Genomic DNA, 21337 nt, shown 5'->3' with positions numbered 1-21337 from the left:
ACTATGACAAGTGTAAATTAATTCTAGAAATACTATTTTTACAAAAAATAGTATTTGGAATCATGGTACACTGTAACTTATGTTCTGAGTCAAAGCAAATTCACAGTTTTTGTGACCATTATTATCCTCAAATTTTAAATCCATATGAGACTTGGATTATGGGAATTTACCATTTAAGACATTAATTGCCTTCAGTCATGAGAGGAATACATACAAGAGCAGGCACTGAACTCTCACAGAAGGGGAGACGCGTATGAAGTCCAGGTACTGCAATGACTGATGGCTGGAAGTTTTCATCCCACCCATCTCATTCTACACCTGGCTTCTATTCCCCCTACAATATGCCTGATGCCATGGACTGATTAAGCTTGACGCAGTTTCCTCCAATATGTTCGGTGGCATGGATGTATATCCCATCCACCTATTTTAAGCCTGGCATACTGCATGGGCTGTATATATCGCTCAAGTGTGGGAATGCTCATATCCCATCATATTTCTCTATTCTTTTATGGTAATCCCCATAATTATCGAGTCTCATAATGGCATGAGGATAATTAGGCAGATGATACAAAAAGTGATGAAGATTTTAAAAAATTCTTGTCTTCTCAATTCATGTTTTTAAGAACTTTCATTGCTTGATTTGATTACTGGCAAAGCTCTTTAAAGTTGTGTTAAGCTCAATTTTGTAGGAAACTTTTCCTAGCTGATTACCAGCATCTACACATTTGAAACACCTGAAAAGACTTCCATTCCACAACTACACTCAGAGGACATCCCAAGAATCATCTGAGAAAAGACTTTCAAAGACTTAATTATTTTTTCACTGTTTCATCAAGGAACACCATTCCCAGAAGAAATAAAGGGGGAAATGTGACAAAATAATGGGATTTAGCAGATACTCTTTAATAAATGTTTAATGCCCACAGACTGGTGCTAAAGCTTCTAATTCAGGGTGATCACACAATATAGATTTTAAACATCACACTTCCAAACCTAAGGCTCCATGATTCCCCATTTTACAAATGAGGAAACTGAAGATGAGGTTGGAAGTGCAATGACTTCCTTAGTGAGGAAGTAGGCAAGGCATGGGCACCCTAAGCGAGGCAGCACCCCAGTTCGTCACAACTGCCTCCCACTAACAAAGCCTCCTTGTATTTAATCCTCCTGCCAGAAAAATGAAGGCACACACTATCATCTGCAGTCTCTGCAGAAGGGAACTCTGGGTCCTCACGTGGAGAGGACAGGTCACATGATAAGGGAGTGCTTTAAACCGTGCCACTTGTACCCACTCTGGTGGGAATCTGCTCACTCCAAGGTGGTGCCTCCCAAGTGATCTGAGGACCTGGGCACATAGTTCTGTCCATTCTCCTTGTTGAAAAAACAAGCCTCCAGCTGCTCCAAACCTAGCCTGTGGGAGCAGGACATTGAATTCTCTCTACACTCTAGATGAGCCGTGTTAAATAAAACAAGATCCCAGTGGGCTAAATGATAAGGCGCGCTGACCCAAGAACACCAAAGCATTGCCAATCATGTGATCACAGAGCTAGCCCTGGAAGGGAACGCCGGGGTCAGCCAGGACAAGCCCCCCCCATTGCACCGATGAGGAGCTATCGAGTCACTTGGCCAAGGTAGATCTGGTATCCCATGGGAGTCAGATAGAACAATCTATAGATCGCACAATCTATGCTGGAAAAAGCCAAATGGATGGAGGAGAGAGGACAAGGGAAAACAAGGCTGGGCATAGTCACAAGGTTGCCTACGTTGGCACTTGCTAAGCTGTTTTCCCCAAACCCAGAGTGGTTTCACGCAATGTGAATAAGCACTCTGAATAATGCTGATGCAGCTGACACTGGAAAGGCAGCCCTGCAGCGGGAAAGGAGCAGGGGACTTGGGGTCAGAGGCCTTGCCTTCAAATGCCCTAATTCTGCCACGTGCTACATCCGTGACCTCATCTGTAATGAGGAAGACCTCTCAGGTAATCATGAAAACATTCTTTCTATGTCCAAAACACCCAGGATCAACGACCATTTTGGACTAAAAACGGGTTTCATTTTTCCTTGGCTCCCCACCCTCTGTCTCGGGGGAGTCTGTAATCCAGATTCCCAGCCCCTGTCTCCCAACCAGCTCTTCCAAGCCCAAAGTGCTCTGGGACCAAACTGGTTTGGGGCTGGCCAGGCTGAAATGGACCGCTTCTGACTCATTAATTAGCACTTTTACTTCATCTCTAGGTATTAAAACCTGGCACGATCCAATTGTCAAATTACCCAACTTTCTGGTGCTGGTTTTGGAGGGCGGGGTTAGGAAGAGGAGAGCCCCCAGAAACCATGAGGTGGGGTTCTAATAGCCCTTTAAGGCCTTCTGTCACAGGAGACCAACAGCCCTAGTCCGAAGGTGACAGTGACACCCAGTGAGTCTATTCAACAGCATCCCCGGACACTTCAGATGACACAGAATTTCTCTTTTTTTAAGACTCACCAGAGCACCTCTTGACCCTCCCATTCCATAGAGAGACTACCTGGCAGCCTGGTTAGCAGGGGCAAGTGAAGCACAAGCTCTGTCTGTCTTTGGTGAAAGGCCAAGAGTCCCAATACACCGAGCCTCCCATCTACCTGAGCAAGCTCTGAGTACTGGCAGGGTCAGCCTCCCAGCATCTTCCTGGATACCAAGCACCAGGAATTACTTCAATGCCACCATGAAGCAGTCCAGACCCTCCTACCCCCCACCCTAAGTGACAAGGGAAAGGCTAAGGACAAAGGACAAGAAGGGGGGCACTCACCTCCTGACTAGGTGTGCGTGGGAGCGGAGAGGAGAGTGTTACCAGCCCTGGCCAAGCGCTGTCTGTTCTGGGAACAAAGAACTCTGGTCTCTAGGGCTACCCCTTCCAAGAGCAATCAAGAGAATTAAAAACCCTGTTTCAAAAGCAAGAAACACACTTAGTTCTTCAAACACTCTCAATTTTGCGTCCTCTTTGCCAAAAAGCTAAGCCAGAACTCCAGCGCCTTTAGACTAATCTTCACTCCATTTAGCTATGAAAGCTAAAAGCTGCAATAAACAGAATTGCAGTGATTTTCACTTCTGAGAGATCTCCCATCTTGGCCCCAATCTTTTTATGAAATATACTGCGGGCCACCTGTCCCTCCTAGAGCCATCTATGTACATCACAGCAAAAATAACAAAGCTTAGGGTATGGCAAACCTGGGAGGAGGAGGCAGGACCACTGAGCAGAACCTCCCCAGGTGGGGACCACTTTGTGTGCATGTCCAACTATGGAGAAGGGGGGAATGTCTGCCCAGATTTCTTTAAATTGTTTTAAAGGAAAGAGACCTTGAGCGGCCAGTAGGTGCCAGGAAGCCCCAGCCCAACACCAGAAAGAAGGCCAAGTCAGGTCACCTTTTGAAGGGCCTACTATGTGCCAGGCCGCAGGGGAGGACAGCTCAGAATAAAGGCTCCCTCAGAGAGCTCAGCTTAAAAAAGGGGACAATGCACTGAGCCCAAACAAGCCATCCACGGACAGGAGATGGAAGGCAACCCAAAAACATCAGCCAGTCAGGGGGAAGAAGAGTCAATGGTCAAACACCCACCAGCGGTTAGCTTTGAGATGCGGCCTAAGGGCCCATGGGAGACAAAATCACTATTGAAGTATGAGCACAAGTCGCCGACAGTTTTTGTGGGGGGCGGGGAGAGGCATCAAAGTCTTCCTGAAGATAAAACCTTCCGGGATTCTGGACTCTCTCCGCAGCTTCTCGGGGGCTTGCTACCTAAAGGCACAGGCTCTTTTCACTTTAAGGGGGCGGGGGCCACTGAAGCATGGAGAAAGGCCGACCACTGGGGGCTCCTTCAGAACCTTCCTCCTCCTGTTGTCTGTCTTGGGCTCCTTCTGGGCCAGGGACTCTTGCCCAGCTCCCTGAAGGCCACATGTTGTAGCAACCTTCCTGACACCAAGCAGGGCTCTTGGGGGCTGCCAAGGCTGCCCTCCGATAGGCCAGAAGCGGTTGCTAACGAGGAGGTTGCTACCGGCGTGCCTGCTGAGACAGCCTTGCGTCTCCCGGGAGTCAGGACCCCAACTCCACCGTTTGCCCAAACCTGTTCACCCGAGGGCTCTTAGCCTGGGGAGAGAAAGCTCCAATCCCATCTTGACACCTGCTCCTGGCCCTGGATGAAGCCCAGAGAGGCTCGAGGTTTGAGAGCATGAGGCATAAGCTACCAGCTTCCTGCCGGGTTTGTGGGGATTGAGGGGAAGGTCTAAGCAGCTGTACACAGCTGTGCCTGACAGCCAGCTCCTCCCCCACTTCCCTGTCTCAGTCTCATCGGCCATGGCCCAAGCTTGAAATCTCAAGCTGTCCTGACACCTTCCCCTTCCAGGAGAGAGCAATGGCCAAGTCCTACCAACCATTCCCTGCCGACATGCTGCCCTCCCCCACGTTGGGCCCTCCTCTCTTCTCTCCTGAACTAACTCCGATGGCCTCCTAACAGTCTAGGTCACCCCCCTCCTCATCGATCTTCTAGGTCTCCAGCCGTCCACAGGATAAAGTATTCATGCCGGGATGAGGAGGGAAGAGTCCTTCCCAGCTCTCTCCCAATGGGGTCTCAGGTCTGTAACATGAATGGGGGACATGGCCCACACCCATCAATCAACCCACAGGCCTCGGGGATATAAAGACAAGGAAGGAAAGAGTCTCTGCCTTCAAGTCACACGCCCAGCCCCCTGCTATGACCAGCCAAGCCCCCAGCCTCTGGCACCCAGAAGTCCTGACATCTCCAAACTGGAATTCCTCACCCTTCCCATAAAACCTGCTCCTCTTCTGGACTCGCCTGGTTTATAAAGGGCACCTCCTTCCTCTCCTCACCCATGCTCGGCGCCTCACAGCATCGTGACACCTGTCTTTCTCCTTTCTGTTCCCATCATGCACCACCAATCCAGAACCCCATGGCCCTTTCCATCTCCCAATTAGATTAATCACTCCGACACAAAGCTCTAACCAGGCCCCTCTCAAAAGCTTCCAATGGTTCCCCATGGCCAAATGAATAAAATCCAGACTCCTCTACCAAGCTGTGCCCAGCCCACTCCCCTGAAACACTGGTAAATGAGGCTACGCTTTGTCCTCTAATGTCCTCTCCCACCTTTCTCCTCTCCCTTTACCCCTACCCCCAGTGCCCTTATTGCAGTCACAGCCATCTTCCACATATTACCTCCTTCCTGAGCTCCGACCAGATTCCCCCCATTTCTCAGAGCACTTTCCATTTTTCCTATACACGTCCCAGTTTGTTTGGGGGTATTTGCACACCCACTTGTTGGAGGGCAGCCTCTTAACTACCCTCCCATCTTAGCACAGCGCCTTATATCTCAGCAGGGCTGCCCGGTGACTGAACGGTGGGGTCGCTGCTCTGAGTGGCCTCATGGCCCACTGCCACACTGTTCCTCTCGGGCCCCCGGTCAGCTTCTCCAAGGCTACCCCAGCAGAGGCCAGGCTCTAGCAGGCCCTGCCACGATGGAGAAGCTGGGAGCCAGCACTACAGCCTCAACGTGAATCCTTCACCAGGCTGCCCACCTTCAGACCACAAATTTTTCAGCCAAAGCAACTCTCAGAGACTCTCTACCAAACCCTAGTGACAAGACTGCAATCTGTAGGCCAAGGGAGTGTCCGTGTGGACAAATGACCGTTCCTTGAAAATCTCACTTATCACACAGGTAAGAAAACAGACTCTAAGAAATCCACTGCCTCGACCACAGTCAAGGACCACATGAGTTAGGACGTGCTTTGTGTGCCTGTAAGTGCTGTGGAGCTACTGCTACCGTGACTGTCAGTGGCCCACAAACCAGTAACTGTAGCCCTGAGCCAAGGTCAGACTCAAGCACAACCGGGCTCCTGCCCCTTGGTTCCAGGAGCTTGTCCTTCCCTCCAGTGTGGAAGCTCAGCGTGTTGTCATCCCTCCTCCACTCACCCAGCAGAGCTGGCACATTGTGAGTACTGACTGTTCAGTCAGTGCTGGGCACCTCCAGCCACAGGCCTGCCCAAAGCTCATTGCTGTCTCTTGTCTTTGCACCCCCAGGGTTTGTCCACACCTGGTACTTCACAAATGTCTGCCGGCTGATATGGGGAGTTCATCTTAGAGAAGGCAACAGACACGAGCTACGTCAGGGCCCAAACACTGATCACGACTTGGTTTAGAGGCAGTGCTGTGGCGAGATCACGGCAAAGGGGAGCTCCAAGACCAGTGGACTCTTGGAACCATCGACAAATCAGCAAACAACCCAGGCATGTGCTCAGGGCCAGACAAGGCAGCTCACGACCAAGAAGCAAATTAGATGATGGCAAGAGAGTCAAGTGTCAAAAAGACCAAGAGAAAAGCCCCCTGTCCAGGAGGGAAAATCATCAGGCACTGTGGAGAAGGCAGCACAGACGACCACCACAACTTAAACCAGCAGAGGCTGACAGAGGCTCGGCGGATGGCCAAGCCCATTCACACGTGGGATCTCAGTGGTGTGTTTACACAATTCTGTCCTTTGTTTTAGAACTCAAAGACTTCTTCCCCTGGGCCCAGCCTGTACCTGGTGAGGTTAGGCCTCAGGAAGCCGATGTGGTCCATCACCAGGCTCTGACTAGCTGTTGTTCCAGCACAGGCCCAATGAGAGCCCCGCTCTGGGCACAGTCATATGACCCTGGGTGCTCTTTCACTGGTCGGGGGCTGTGGACTGTGCACCCAGACCTCGGGACTTCTACCTTTCACAACTGACCAACCAGCTTTACCTCTTCTCTCCTCCTGACTCCATAGCGCCAAAGTCGGCTCTGACCACGGACAGTGGCGTCCATCCAGACCCCGGTGCCTGGGATGACTTCCAGCCCACAAAAAGAAGAAAGCCACCGAAGTTGCACGATTCATTCTATGCCAGGTTCTTGGAGAGTAGCAAGAGCTGCCCAGCCGGCAGGGGCCTACAGATGCATCAGCCCAGGGGCCTCAGAAAGCCTGGACACAGGTCCTGCCGCTCAGGACATTCTTGTCCTGGCACCTTAGCCCTCTCCACTGGGAGCCTAATGGACTCCTCTACTCTCATGGATCCAGCAGACCCTTCTGCAGCATTAGGGGACCACTCATATGGAAAGTAGGCAATGTCTGACTCTGGGCTGGCATAGGCTAGTGATACAGGAACTACTGTGCCTGAGGGAGCCCCACAGGGCCTCCCTAGGCTCTCCTACCATCCCTGCTGCGACCTCTGGCCCCCCATCACTCTCCCAGCACACACAGAACCAGAGAAGGGACCACACTGTCCAAAAGCCGGGATGCTGGTGTGACAAGGAATCCTCACAGAACTGGAAGAACTGGGAGCTGGGAGGAATCTGAGGTCCTTCAGTTGTGCCAGCCTCCTCACTTCACAAATGAGGACCCTGGAAGCCTAACGGTCAAGGAACCCGGGCGGCAAGGGGCAGGGGCCAAGGACTGCAGCCAGGCCCTGGGAGATTCCCACACCACCACAGGGTCCTGCAGGCCGGGGCCTGGGATGGGCGCAGTCACTGAATGCTGATCAGAAGCTCAGCTGGGGGCCATGGTGCACAGGGGCTGTGTGCCCCAACCCTCGGCATGACTCCCAAGGAACAGCCCACATGGTTCCTGCAGCCCTGGGCTGCAAACACTGGGCTCCCTCGAGGAAAGTCTTCAGAAGTCCAGAGCTCTCCTCCACTTCATTAGGACTTCAAAGGCTTCACCCAGTGGCTCCTGAAATGGGTTTGCAGATCACAGCCCAACAAGGGTGAGAAAACCCTCCAGCTGGAAGCCACGGAAGTCCCAGGCCCATGCAGGCATAGACACAAGGGCAAACTTCTCACTGGCAAATGACCATTCAAGTCAACACACGTTTATTAAGCACCTACTGTGTGATGCAGGCACTGTGCTAAGACAGACAGATCCTGCTCGGCAAACCCCCCGATCAAATGGAGGAGGACGAGGGAGGAACGTGTGCACAGCAGTCTGGGAATGAAGCACAACTGCTCTGGGCCCTTTCACAGTCACCGTGTATTAAGGCCAAGGGAATAAACAGCTTCCCCTTGGGAGGGCCACCAACCAAGCCCCCGGACACGTGCATCGTCAGGGTCCCTTTCTCCTCAAAATCCCCACAGTTTTTCCTAAGATGGAAGCCACCGGCCGTGGCTACGCTTGGCCCGGGCAGCCAAGGGGGCCACCGGCTCCTGCCCCACCTTGCTGCTGTGACCTCTGCCACTAACTCTTGCCATGCCAAGTCTTTGCTGACTTAGCCAAACGCATCCCTTTCGTCACTTCTGCCGTGAACCTGAGGAGCCCTGAAGAGAGAAAGCGGCTTTCCTCAAAACGCCGACGCAGGGGGATGGGCACGGTAAATGAAGCCTGCCAAGTCCTCTGGGTCTCCCCAAAGGGCTCTCCCTGCTCCAGATGTGAGGTCAGAATAGTCTGGGTGTCCTCTTTGGACAAGGACTCTCTCCGGCAATCACTGGAACCCACTGAAGAGAGTAGCAAGGTGGGCAGGACCCTGACAGAGCAAACAGCCCGAGAAGCACCTGGAGGCCACCCCCTCCCATGGCAGAGCGGATGCTGGTGCTGGGCACCAGGACAAGAGGAAGGGTGCAGGCTGGCACAGGAGGGCTGGGGCAGGCAAGGGCAGTGTCTGACAAGGCTCCAGGAGCCCGAGGCTCAGGCCCACCCAGAGAAGAGGAGCGGAGCACCTGGGGAAAACCACTCAGCCTCACTGCCCTCCTCAGCGGGCGATGGGAGCTCTGCACCGGACCCCTTGGGCTCTTCTCCCTCTCAGGCTCAGGTGAACTCCACCCCATCCAACTGCCTTCCCCTAGAGGACCAACTTCTCGTCAAAGACCGCACTGGATTGCCCGGTGCTTCCCTCCCAGTCCGGGTGTGCTTTGGGGAGATTTCCTCCGTCTCAGGGGCGGCTGAGGCCTGGAGAGGTCCACTGAGGCAGGATCTGCCCCTCCCCACCCCAAGACCAGGTGTCAGCAAGCATTTCCAGGTCACGGGGGAGCCAAGTCCTGTGACAGCTCGCTAGCCAGGAGCCCCGCCGCCTGTAATCTTGCATTAGTGAGCACAGTTCAGATCATGCCTCCGTCTCCCCAACCAGGGGCTGCATCCGGTCAGACTAAGGTTTGCGAGGCACTTTTACACTCGATCTTCACAACAGCCCCGTAAAGCCAGTGCCACCATTATCCCCACTCTGAGGTTCAGTGACTTGCTCAGGGCCACCCAGCTGCACCTCAAGACAAAGAGCAGCCCCTTCCCAGGCCGAGTCTAACTTACCCAGAGACAGTTCCCCACCCTACGCCTCGGCTGGGGCTCCGGGCTCCAGCTCAGCTAAGTGGCCACTGAACTCAGCTGGTCCCGTCCCATCTTCCATTCAGAGGTTTTTCCTCCCGCTTCTGCTAAGTGAAACAACCTCCCCTATGCCAGAAGCAGCTCACACGTTCCCTCCTTGGGAACCACCGGAGACCCCAGAGCCGGCCCTGGGCCTGGGCCCCCTTCTCCTGGGCGTTCGCCATCTGCATCCACACCATGGTTCCTGGCAGGCCGTCACCATGGTAACCAAACCTCCTGAATTCTCACTGAGGGGTCAGTCCCCTATCGCCGGGAAAGAAAGACCTGGCACCAGCAAATGTTTAATTGTTTCAGTCCAGCTCTCCAGGATTCAGGTATTCTTGGCACCTATTTGCCACTTCCTCCTCCAGTTCATTCTGCAAATGAGGAAACTGAGGCAAACAAGGTTAAGTGACTTGCCCAGGGTCACACAGCTAGCAAAAGGCTGATGCCGCATTTGAACTCAGGTCTTCCCGACTCCAGGCCACCTAGCTGCCCATATCAGAAAATATGGTAACCAAACATACCTCCCCCTTTTTATATTTAAGAACTGTGTGATTCTTAGTATCCTCTTTTACATTTGCCACAACTCTGTGACAGAGGAGGAGGAGGAAGAGATGGAGATGGTGATGGTGGAAGAGGAAGAAGAGGAAGATCAAATGAAGCTGGTGGAGGAGCAGAGAGAAGAGGATGAGGAGGGGACCCATTCACTGGTTCTATTTCACAGGTGGCCACAGCCAAAACCATAGATGACCTGCTGGCGAGTCTAGTGGACCTGAGCCCGGCAGTACTTAGCAGGGCTGGGCCCCTGACAGCCATGGCAGGCAGACTTAGGAAAATCAGCCAGGGCTGGTGCCCTACCTGCTGACTCCTGCGAAACAGAGGAGCCTCCACAGCTCAGGGTGGCGTTCGGGGACATCAGCAGAGGCTCAAAGGAGAGACAGCTGCCAGCTAGTGTGAGCACGTCCCCAGTGCCTCAGGAGACGTCTTAGGTTTCCCCTCCGCTCCCCTACTTTGGAACACAGGGGAGCTTCCCCAGGGCCAGAAATGAGCTCCAGGTCAGGGCTTCCTCTTTCACCAGAGTCTTCTTGCTACCTGAGGGCTCAGCTGCCTTGGCTGTGAGGGTGCATTGTCAGGTGCCATCACCACCCTCTATTTTCAGTGACTGGGGGCACAGCTAAGGCCCCTGATGCTGGATAGCTCAGCCTCACTTCCTCCAGGACAAGCTGTATCCTCCTAGTTGAACAGAAGCTGCCTGGAGGCAGGGATAATTTCTTCTTTGTCTCTGCATCCTCCATGCCCAGCAAGTGCCTCATCCATAGTAGGCGCTTCATGAACGCTGCTGAACTAACCTGCAAAGAGAGATTCCTTACAGATCGCCAGGTGCTCCAGGGGCCGCCTACACGGCACTGAATGAACGGGCCCACAGCCTGGAACGCACCCAGGCTCCTGGGGAGATAGAGCAGCCAAAGGAGGAGGGAGGGTCACGAGGTGAGGGAAGCCTGGTGCACCCCCCCTGCCCCCAAGGCAGTGGAGATGTCAGAGGAGGAGGAGGAAGATCAGATGAAGATGGTGGAGGAGGGGGAGGAAGAGGGTGTCTCTGTATTCTCCATAAGTGACCCAGCAGCTCACACGCAGCAGGGGTCCAATAAATGCTTGGAGTGAGTACGCACCCAAGGCCTCCAGCCTCTTTAAGCTTAGACCTTTTCTGGAGAATTTTGGAGGACACCGAGCCAAGGATGCAGGCCTAGGAGACAGGCACAGAGCAGATGGCCAAGCCCGGAGGCAGCAAGATCCAAGGCTAGAGGGAGGGAAGGACACAAATGTGGACGACATCAGAAAAACTAGAACGTGATTTTAAAAAAGGATCTTGGTGCAAATCCTCTCCTGGGCAGGTCCCTTCACCACTTCCTGCCTCATTTTCCGCAGCCCTAACTCAAGGGTGCTGGGGATCCAATGACTGTAAAGTCGGGTCGGAGGTACAAAGCTCCAGGAAGGTGCTGACCTGCACCTCGACAACGGGGCCCCCTCCTCATGCATCACGTCTTCCAGAGGAGGGAGTCGATGCCCAGAGTCAGCAGCAAGGTCTCCCCCAGGCCCACCTAGCCCCCACGCTGCAGGGCAGACTCTGAGCTGTGTCCCCAGGCACGCCACCGCTGGGTCAATGGCACTGACGTGGGGGAGCCTGCAGGGCCTGCCGCGCCTGGCATCTGGCTGTTGCTCCTCCCTCACCACCTGTGGAGGCCAGGGCCACACTGACCTTCCTCTGAGAGCCCAGGCAGAGAGGGCCAGGACAGGTACTGGTCGGCTTCCATCCTCTGCCGGGACAGCATGCACCCATTCACTGCCATTCATCCAGTCATTCAAGTTACAAACCCACTTAACTCTGTGGCAGGCTAGCTCTGAGAAAGCCGAGTTCAAATCCCTAGCTATGTGACCCTGGGCGAGTCACCGAACTTCTTCTATCTCTTCCTCTATAAAATGGATAATAATGGCACCTACTCACAGGGAGCTTGTCAGGATCGCCGAGGTAACATGTAAAGTGCCCCATAAAGGCTAGCTGGCTGGCTAGCAGCACCCGGCCACACAGCCCACATCTCTCCATCTTTCCTCAAACGCCGTCATGACATCCAGATAGACCACCCAGGCCAGGCCTTCTTCAATTCTGTCCACTCACAATCCCTTTTCACCAGGGACATCTTTACAATATCCCTGGTATACAGGGACATAAAATAGGTAGACAGAACCTTTGACTGTTGCCATATTTTTGTATATCTTCAGGGGGGGTGGCAATGAGGGTTAAGTGACTTGCCTAGGGTCACACAGCTAGTAAGTGTCAAGTGTCTGAGGCCAGATATGAACTCAGGTTTTTCTGAATCCAGGGTTGGTGCTTTATCCACTGTGCCACCTAGCTGCCCCTGTTGCCACATTTTTGTGACCCCCCCCTTCCACATTCAGTTGCACAATCCCATGTGGGGCTGCAGCCCCCAGTTTGAGAAGCTAGGGTCTACCAGCCTCAGACACTTGACAAGTACTAGCTGTGTGACCCTGGGCAAGTCACTTAAAAAAGAAAGAAAGAAAGAAAAAAGAGAAGCTAGGGTCTAGGCCAGGGGTTTGTGAACTTTTTTGTTTTATATTTTGATAAATGAGGGAAATGATCATCACATAATTGTTAATGGCGGGGAGATCGAAGATTTATCCCTTTCTGATTTTGAAGACTTTTTTTGGGGGGTGGAGGAGGCTGGACAATGAGGGTTAAGTGAGTTGCTCAGGGTCACACAGCTAGTAAGTGCCAAGTGTCTGAGGCCAGATTTGAACTCAGGTCCTCCTGAATCCAAGGCTGGCGTTCTATCCACTGTGCCACCTAGCTGCCCCCGATTTATCCCTTTCTGAAACTTTATTCTCTACCAGGCCAAGCCAACATCTGAAAGACAGTGCTGATAATGAGATTGGATTCACTTTCACCCCAGTCTTGTTCAGACCCCACCCAGGGTTCTACTCAGGTTTGGGTGGAGAGCAATTCTTTGATTAGATTGCCCAATGTTGGGAGTGATTTGGAAGTAAATGACATGATCAAAGTCAGCCCCCCCCCCATTAGAATAGGCCCGCCTCTCATTAGAACATCCATCCTCTCTCATTACTTGTTAACCAATCAGGGTAGACTGCCCCCTTCAGGAACACCTACCAAGGTGGGCTCCATGAGGGGTCTCTGGCACTATCACTGACCCCTTTTATTAATTATATGCTACCATGATTAGTAAAATTATTAATTACCCAGAAGTTACAGCTCTTGAACTTTTTACACATAACAGTATTTCAGTGTCCTTTATAATGCTGTGTAGTTAGCCCAATAGGTACAAAAATACTGACAGCAGCTCTTTCTGAGATGGCCAATAATTGGAAATTGAGGGGATTCCCACGAACAGAAATGGCTAATGAAGTCATGGCGTGTGACTGTGATGGAATACTGTGGTGCTATCAAAAATGACAAGCAGAATGCTCTCAGAAAAACCTGCAAAGACCTGCATGAACTGACGCAAAGGGAAGTGAGCAGAACCAGGAGACCGTTGTGTCCAGTAAAAGTAATACCACATGATGATGTAGTGGGAGTGACTTAGCTATTTTCACCAATACAATGACCCAAGACAATCCCAAAGGACTCGGTATGTAGGATTTTTCATCACACAAAAAATCCTACATACCTTCAGAGAAAGAACTGATGGAATCTGAATGCAGATCAAAACATAACATTTTTTACTTTATTTTTTCCCTTGTTTTTTTTGTCTGTGTTTTCTTTTACAACATGATTGATAATGGAAATGTTCAATTGCCTGCCTTCTCAATAAGGGATGAACAAGGGAGGGAAAGAAGGAATTCCAAAAACATATGTATTAAAAATTAGTTTACATGTAACTGAGAAAAAATAAAATTAAAAATCCAGATACTGGGGCAGCTAGGTGGCACAGTGGATAGAACACGGGCCCTGGAGTCAGGAGTACCTGAGTTCAAATCCGGCCTCAGACACTTAACACTTACTAGCTGTGTGACCCTGAGCAAGTCACTTAACCAATTGCCTCGACCAAAAAAAAAAAAAAAATCCAGATACCAACATGATTAGGATTTAGCAGGCAGCAGAAGAGATTCATGACATAAGACTCAGGTCTTGAGGCCAGGGGTTCCCAATACTTGGGCAGGGGGAGCCAAGGCAGGGGTTATTGCCTGAGTTTGGGAGTTCGGAGCTGCAGCAGGGCTAAAAGGGCCTGGGTGTCTGCAGTGGGGCCCGAAGCAGGATGGAAAGAAGCCATTTCAGGTTTCTAGGCCCATGAGCACCAGGATGGGCCCAAGTGAACAGCTGGATTTCCAGCTTTGGTGAGAAAGGAACAGCCACTGAGCAACTCTGCCATTGGCAAGGGCCCTGCCCAGGCATGGCACCTGGAAGAAAAGAGCCCCTGGCTTCCAGTCTGGCCTCTGCCACTCCCCAGGTGGACGAGGGACCTTGTCACGGAAGCCTCTCTGCATCTCGGCCCTTCCACTCACGGGAACGGCCCCCACCAATAAAGAGGACAACCCCCAATATCACAGCAGGCAAGTTCACAAGCCCACCTGGGAGCCAATACTCAGACTTTAAACCTGGCTAAGCTGCTTCTGTCTGAATGAGGCAGACCATCTTTTCTAGTAGATCTCTCTAAAATGTGCCCTTGCCTTGAGATAAGCAAACAAAATACAGTCAGCGTCAATACCAAGAGAAGCTTCCCACCAAAGGGATCCTTGCTGATCTTCCCACACCAATAACAGCAAATGAACAGCAGGCTGAGAGATAGGACCCCTGCCCCAGGGGGCTTCTGGGAAGACGAGAGCTGGCATTCATTCTCAGATCCAAGAATGAGAAGAGTCAGCTCACCCTGCTCAGCCCAAGGGTAACCTTGTAGAAGGCCGTGACAATTCTTGGGAGCTGTCTTGAGTCACAAACAACCCTGGATTCGAAAGGCGCAAAAGCAGGCCAGCAGTCAGTAAGCAGGAGCTTACTTGCCACTCACCACATGATATGCTGAGTGCTTGGGACACAGAGACAAGCAAGGCAGTGTCTGAGCCTCAGACACCCATATTTGCTCAGGCTACGGAGAGCACAGATCATGGGCACAAGCAGGCACAGACACAATCTAGAGGGTATCTCTAGCAGCTAGTGGGGAGGCCCTACCAGGGAAGGGTCTGGAACAAGCTCTCCAGGACAGAGGGATCTGAGCAGCCTTGAAGGAGGCCAAGATGCCAGCGGTGGGGGCAAGGATGGAGAGCTCTCCAGGCAGAGACCCAGCCAGTGAAAAGGAGCAGGGGATGGTGTGTCCTCTGGACAAACAGTAGAAGCCGGCTTCTGAGGAAAGGGAAGGTAACTGACTGGACAGGAAGAGGCCGGGCCATGAAGCACTTTATTATTTTTTAATCATAAAAATATTTTATTATTTCCCAGTTCCATGTAAAGACAGTTTTCAACACTTGTTTTCATAAGATTTTTAGTTCCAAAGTTTTCTCCCTCGCCAGCACATGAAGCAATCAGATATAGGTTATATATGTACAATCACATTCAACACATTCCATGAAACACTTTAAAAGCCAAACAGGATCTTCCATTGGGGCTTGCAGGTAACAGGGAGCTATGGGGGTTTCTTGAGTGGGGCTAGAGGGGTGACAAGGTGGGTGTGGGATGGCCTGGCAGGAGGCCAACAGATCCCCCTCCCCCAAGCTATGGCAATGGTCCAGTGGGAGGTGAGGAGAGCCTGCACCCGGGGCACTGGGACACTGGGGAAGAGGGGGTGCCTAGGAAAGATGTGGTGCAAGTAGAATGACCAGCCTCAGCAAGAGACTGGATACGTGGGGTGACTGTGAGCGAGGAGTCCAGGATGAGCTGGGGATCGTAGACCTGGTCGATGGGGAGGGTGGTGGGGTCCTGGACAGTAAGAGGAAGGCCCAGGAGGCCAAGGTTTGAGGAGAGGGATCCAAGGTTCTGTTTGGGCACATTGAGTCTGAAGTGCTTATGGGACAAACCCCAGTTCCATATGTGTGGCTCAGGAGAGAGCATGGGAGCAGATCTGGAATCATCTGGCCAGGGCAGCTGGGAGGTGGCTTGGGACCCAGTGTTAGTCCCTTGTAGCAGAGCATGCAACATCAGGCGCGGACGTGTACCAAGGTACCAAGTCAGAATGAGGAACCAGAAGGAATGACAGCTAGGAGTCAGTCATAGAGGCTTGGGGGCCAACGATGAGCTGACAAAGACTGAGACGGACAGAAAGAACCAGGTGCCAACAACAGTACTTTCATCCTTCAGAGCCCTGCTGGACCCGGGAACTGCAGCAGCCCAACAAGGTCCAGAAAGAGGAGGGCATCTTCGGGAATGGGCATGCGCCGTTTTGTTCTGTGGGACAGGCTTCTGAAGCAGAGGGCACTCCTGGGGGAAGGGGGAGCACTCCCGAGGTCGTGGAGCACTGAGGGGCGGGGCTCCAATGGAGGGACACTCATTGGGGGGAGGGGGGGCAGGCACTCCCATAGGGAACACAGTGATGTGAGAAAAGAAGAACATCAAACATAAATGAATGAAAAGGCATTTATTGAGAGCTCCCCAGGCCCTGTGCGGACACTAACTTTGAAAATAAGTATCACTGGGGAAAACAAGGCAAGAGATGAAGACAAGGGCAACTGAAAGCAAGAGAGCAAGACATCCTTGGAGGATGAATGGCCCAGGTCAGGCTGGGAGGCTGCTTTGCTGGCTGTGCCAGGGCCTGGCTGGACCCCCACAAGTTAAAGAATGAGGAGACCTGGCATCAATGGGCCTAGCAGAGCCCCCAAGTTGGATGGGAAGGAGGGGGCAAGAAAGGGAGCCTGGGCCTGGCCAGGAGACGAGCAGGTGGAGGGCGGGGGACACAGCTCTGGGTGGGGACAGATGGCCAGGAGGCTGTGGTCAGAACCTGCCACGCCCATTGGTCGGTCCTTTGAGCAGAAACCCAGCCAAGCACATGTGAGAGTCATCTAAGAACTGACCCCAAGTGTGCAGTCAGAGCAGAAAGAAGCTGAGACCCTGGATCACGTGGGCAAGAAAATTGCTAGGGAGGTAAGAGTCTCAGAGAAGGCCTTTCTGCTGAGACCAATCACATGGTACTGGGGGAGTGGGGCGGGCAGCAATGAATTGACAGAGAGGAGGAGAGACAGAAAGAGGGAAATGGAAGGAGGGGGAAAGTGATAGAGAGAAGGAAAGAGAAAGAAGATGAGGGAGACAAGGAGATGGGGGGGTAAGAGATAGAGAGACAGTGACAGAAAAGAGGAGATGGGGGGGGGGGCGTGGGCACAGAGAGTACTCGCAGATTTTAGCCTGTCTGAAACCAGTGAGGGCTTTGAAGTATAAAATCTTGTTAAACCTGGTAAAAAAAAAATCATCTCAAAAACCAGGTGCACCAGTGCAATTTGCTATGAGACAGCATACTCGCCTGAGGGATTCTGCAGCAGACATTTTGAAAGGGCAGCAGGGAAAACAGTCCCCAGGAGCAGTACTGGGCAGGCTCCACCTTTCATGTGAATATGAATATGACTGTCATAGGGGTCCTGGATTCGTTTGTACAATAAAACAATATTCTGAGATTCCATCACATTTCGTGAAAGAACAATTCATGCTCGACCAAAGGAGACTAGCTATTCAAGACTCAGAAGCATGAAGGATGAGAGTCTGCTCACCTCAGATGTGACCCAATCAGTTTAGACGCCAGCCTGATAACTAGCGTCCTCAGGAGCCCACCACATGCTAGGCCCACAAGAAGGGCAGAGGCCAGACAAAGGAGCCCACAGTCTGCAGAGGGGATGACACACTAGCTCTGTACAAACAAGATACAGACAGGACAAACTGGGGGGATCAACAGAGGGCAGGGCACTAACATGAAGGGAGATCAGAAAAACTGAAACATCCTAATTCCTATCTGAAGGAGGTGAAAGGTCAGAGCATGACAAGAGCTTTTGTGGCCTAATATGGCCTTTGTGCAAGCCATATTAAATGATGCAACAAGCAGAAGCCTAAGCTCCAAAGTACACACTGAAAAAAATCATTTAATCATTTAATTCAGCATCAAACTAAGGAGGATGAATGAAAACCAGGCATCAAATCGTCCCAGGAGGGGCCGTGGTCCAGGCCCAGCCTTCAAGCAAAGCCAAGACCTTGGTCCCTGCAAACCAAAGATCTCACTGCACCACCCCAAATCACTAATGGGGACACATCCCTGGACACAGACACCACCTTCATTTCCCCCCCAGCTGGGTCCTTCATGAAACCACTTCTTCCTGGAAGGTCCCTACCTCTGAGCGCAGAGTGGGGGTCCTCCAAGAATCTCACGTGCCCCCCAAGTTATCATGATCTCTAGTGGCCAAATCCAATGGCCTTCTCTCAGCCTCATTGTCCTTGACCTCCCTGCAGCCTTTGATGCTGTGGGTCAAGCTCTCCTCCTTGACACTCTCTTGTCTCTAGGTCTTCAGGACAGCTCCCCCCTCCTCTCTTTCTTGGTTCTCCTCCTCCCTCTCTGACTGGTCCTCCTCTGGATCACACCCTCTAACCATGCGTGTCCCCTGGGGTTCTGTCCACCTCATCAGCTCCCCAGGGTTCAGGTATCATCTCTATGTGGACAACTCTCAAACCCATTTATCCTGCCCCATTGTCTCTGATGACTTCCAATCTTGCATCTCCAACTGCCTACTGGACATCTCAAATGGGGTGTCCCATAGACATCTTAAACTCAACATGTCCAAAACAGAATTCGTGACCTCTCACCCTAAATGCCTGCCCATGCCCATCCCACCCAAAGTTATCCTGGATTCCTCACTATCTCTGACACTGCCCTTCCTCTCCGCTCCGCCCACGTCCAATCGCTGCCAAGACCTGTCTACTTCACCTCTGCAGCATCTTCCAAACATGCCCCCTTCTCTCCTCTGGTGTTGGCCCTTATTACCTCATGCCTGGACTGTTCTAATAACTGCTGGGGGGGGGTCTACCTGACCCCAAGTCTCTCCCCACTCTAGTCCATCCCCCATTCAGCACCCATAAGGCATTAGTCTGCTCAGAGCCACCTCCTGCTCAGTAAACTCCAGTGGCTCCCTGTGCCCTCTGGGACACCAAGTACAAAATCTTCTGCTCAGCATTCAAAGCCGATATCTTGACCTAGCCCCCTCCTACCTTTCATCTTGCCCCCTCTTCCTGGCTGCTCGGCCTCCTTGCCTCCCTCTTTGGCTTCCTGGAGGTACTGCCCCAAACTCCACTTTTACAGGGAGCCTTTCTCAGTCCCTAATTCTAGCACCTTGTCAGTTCATTCTTTTCCAGTTATCCTCCATGTAGCTTTCTTTGTATATAACATGTCTCCCCTTAGATTGTAAGCTCCCTGAGGGGAGGGACTCTTGTTATAAATGCCTGCTGACCACTACTGGCTGATACCTCAAAGAGATCAAAGAAATTGAAACCAAGGAGACACCCACAAAGTAGGCACTGACTGGATGGATTACGCTCCATGGAGGAATTGGAATACTGCTCCGTTCATATGACAACCCTTATAGCCATCAGAAGTAACCAAGCAAGGCGTGGTGCCTCCCTCCGACATGCCTCCAGGCATGGCCTATGAGTTGTGATAGGAACGTCACAATATTCCGTTCCCTTCCTGGATCATTATCCATCCAGTCAGTGTCCACTTTGTGGGCGCCCCTTTAGTTTCCCCTTCTTTGCCCTTATGAAAAGCAACGTTGAGACCAGAGCAGATCACAAATTCCAGTCCAATCGCGGATGGGACCAGGCCCCCTCAGAGCTGTCCCAGCTCCAACCCAGGGAGCACAGGCAGACCCACTCTCCAAAATGAAACAGTAAAAAAAGACAAAACACGTTCTCAGGAAGCCGAGGAAGGCCCACTCTGTTTGACTTGAGCAGAGAGAAATGAGGCCTAAGGCAAGCTCCAAACCCCACGCCACCCCCCCATTCCATGAGGAAGCAGCTGCCCCCCTCCCCTCCTAGCAGAAAGGTGAGGGGCAGGATGAGACAGCAGGTCTGGATGGGGCTTCAGAGTCTTTGTTCTTTTTCTTCGAGGACAAGGGGGTGGCTGAGAGGGGGAAATGAAAGGGTGTAGATTTAGTGGGGGGCACCGCTGATGGCCACCTCTTCGTTAAATGTATCAGCTTAGCTGTGTGAGGGGCAGGCAGGGGAGAGCTCCAAGCAAAGTGCATTTGTAAAAGCTTTAGGGTTTACAAAGCCCTCCACAGATGGCAAGTATGTAAAGGTATAGGATCCGCCCCCAATCTCTCACAGGCTGGAGAGCCTAGAGAGCTGGACTTGGAGTCAGAGAGACCCGAGAATGAGCCTGCTGCTCCCTGCCTCAGTTTCCCCAACTGTAAAATGGGGTTTGGGGTGGCTGCCCTGGCCACTGCTCTGACAGCCCGCTAGAGGATCATTGCTAAAGCACAGGCCACTACCGCTCCGGCCGCTTCAATGGCCGGCCTGGGGGCCGTGGACAGCTCCCCTGCCTCTGCTGGGCCCCCTCCCCACCCGTGAGGCGCCCCCTCCCCAAACGACGGGAGCTGCTCCCTGGGCACCCAGGAGACCCCTGTGGACTGGCCCGCCACCGGCCCCCGGGACCGGGGGAGGGCTCCGGGTTCGGGCCTCAGCTGGACTCAAAGGCACGCGGAGGGCGGCGCGGCGCGGCACTAAGCTCCATGACCTTGGCCCGGCCCCGCCCGGCCCTGGAGCCCGAGGGGCCTTGGCCGGGCTCCCATCTCTCTGTGTACACAAGGGGAAACTGAGGTCGGGAGGGGCTGAGAGCCCGGAGCCGCGAGGCCTTCCCGGAGCAGGGGGCGAGCGCCCGCGGCCGACGGGAAAGGATGGGCAGGGCAGGGCAGAGCCGCGCAGAGCGGCGCAGGAGAGGGCGGCGGGCCAGACCGGGCCTCAGGCCTAGCTCCGCGGCCGCAGCCGGGACCCGGCGTCCCCTGGGACTGACCCAACCCGACTCTATGGTGCCCGAGCCGACCCGCCGGCCCCCCACGTGATCGTCCCGGGCCAATGGCACCCGGCCGCCGGCCATAGAGCGCGCCGCAGCCGGAGCTAGAGAGGCCTCGCTCGGCGCCCCCCGCCCCCAGAGCGCTCGGCCGGCTCGCTGCTGCCGCCATATTCCTGGAGGAGGCAGCAGCCAGCCGGGGCGCCCCGCTCCGACCGTCCCCTTTCCTCCTTCTCCTGCCCCTCCGGAAAGCAGTCTGTCAAACCCCCGAGCGGAGGTTCTGGTTTCCTCTCTCCTCCGTTCCCTTCACGTTACCTTCTCTGTTCTCTCAGCGCAGGGAGACCCAGCTCATACGGTGGGGGCTGTATCGAAACAGGGGCGTGCCGCCATCTTGGTAAAGGAGAAGAGGTTATGCTTGACCCCAAGCCTCTATATGGCCAGCCACCGCGGGAGGGACACGGCGCCTGCGCGGGGGGCGGGAAGCAAGGCGGAGAGTCAGAGGAGAGGCCGAG

At 53.1% G+C, this 21337-nt stretch overlaps 1 protein-coding gene across 1 annotated transcript in view; it reads right to left on the bottom strand.

The window, feature by feature from the left end:
• The window catches only part of LOC122748583 (high density lipoprotein binding protein), an 86000-nt gene extending 64708 nt beyond the window's left edge, over window positions 1-21292 (bottom strand). Inside the window, exon 1 of the mRNA XM_043994288.1 lies at window positions 21141-21292. The gene's annotated coding sequence lies outside the window, so the exon portion shown is untranslated. The remainder of the gene's footprint in view (window positions 1-21140) is intronic.
• Between the last annotated feature and the right edge of the window lie 45 nt (window positions 21293-21337).

The sequence above is a fragment of the Dromiciops gliroides genome, chromosome 3 (genome assembly GCF_019393635.1).
Source record: "Dromiciops gliroides isolate mDroGli1 chromosome 3, mDroGli1.pri, whole genome shotgun sequence".
NCBI classification, from domain to species: Eukaryota; Metazoa; Chordata; class Mammalia; order Microbiotheria; family Microbiotheriidae; genus Dromiciops; species Dromiciops gliroides.
The sequence above is the reverse complement of the archived record's forward strand: the minus strand, read 5'-3'. Positions and strand labels throughout refer to the sequence as shown.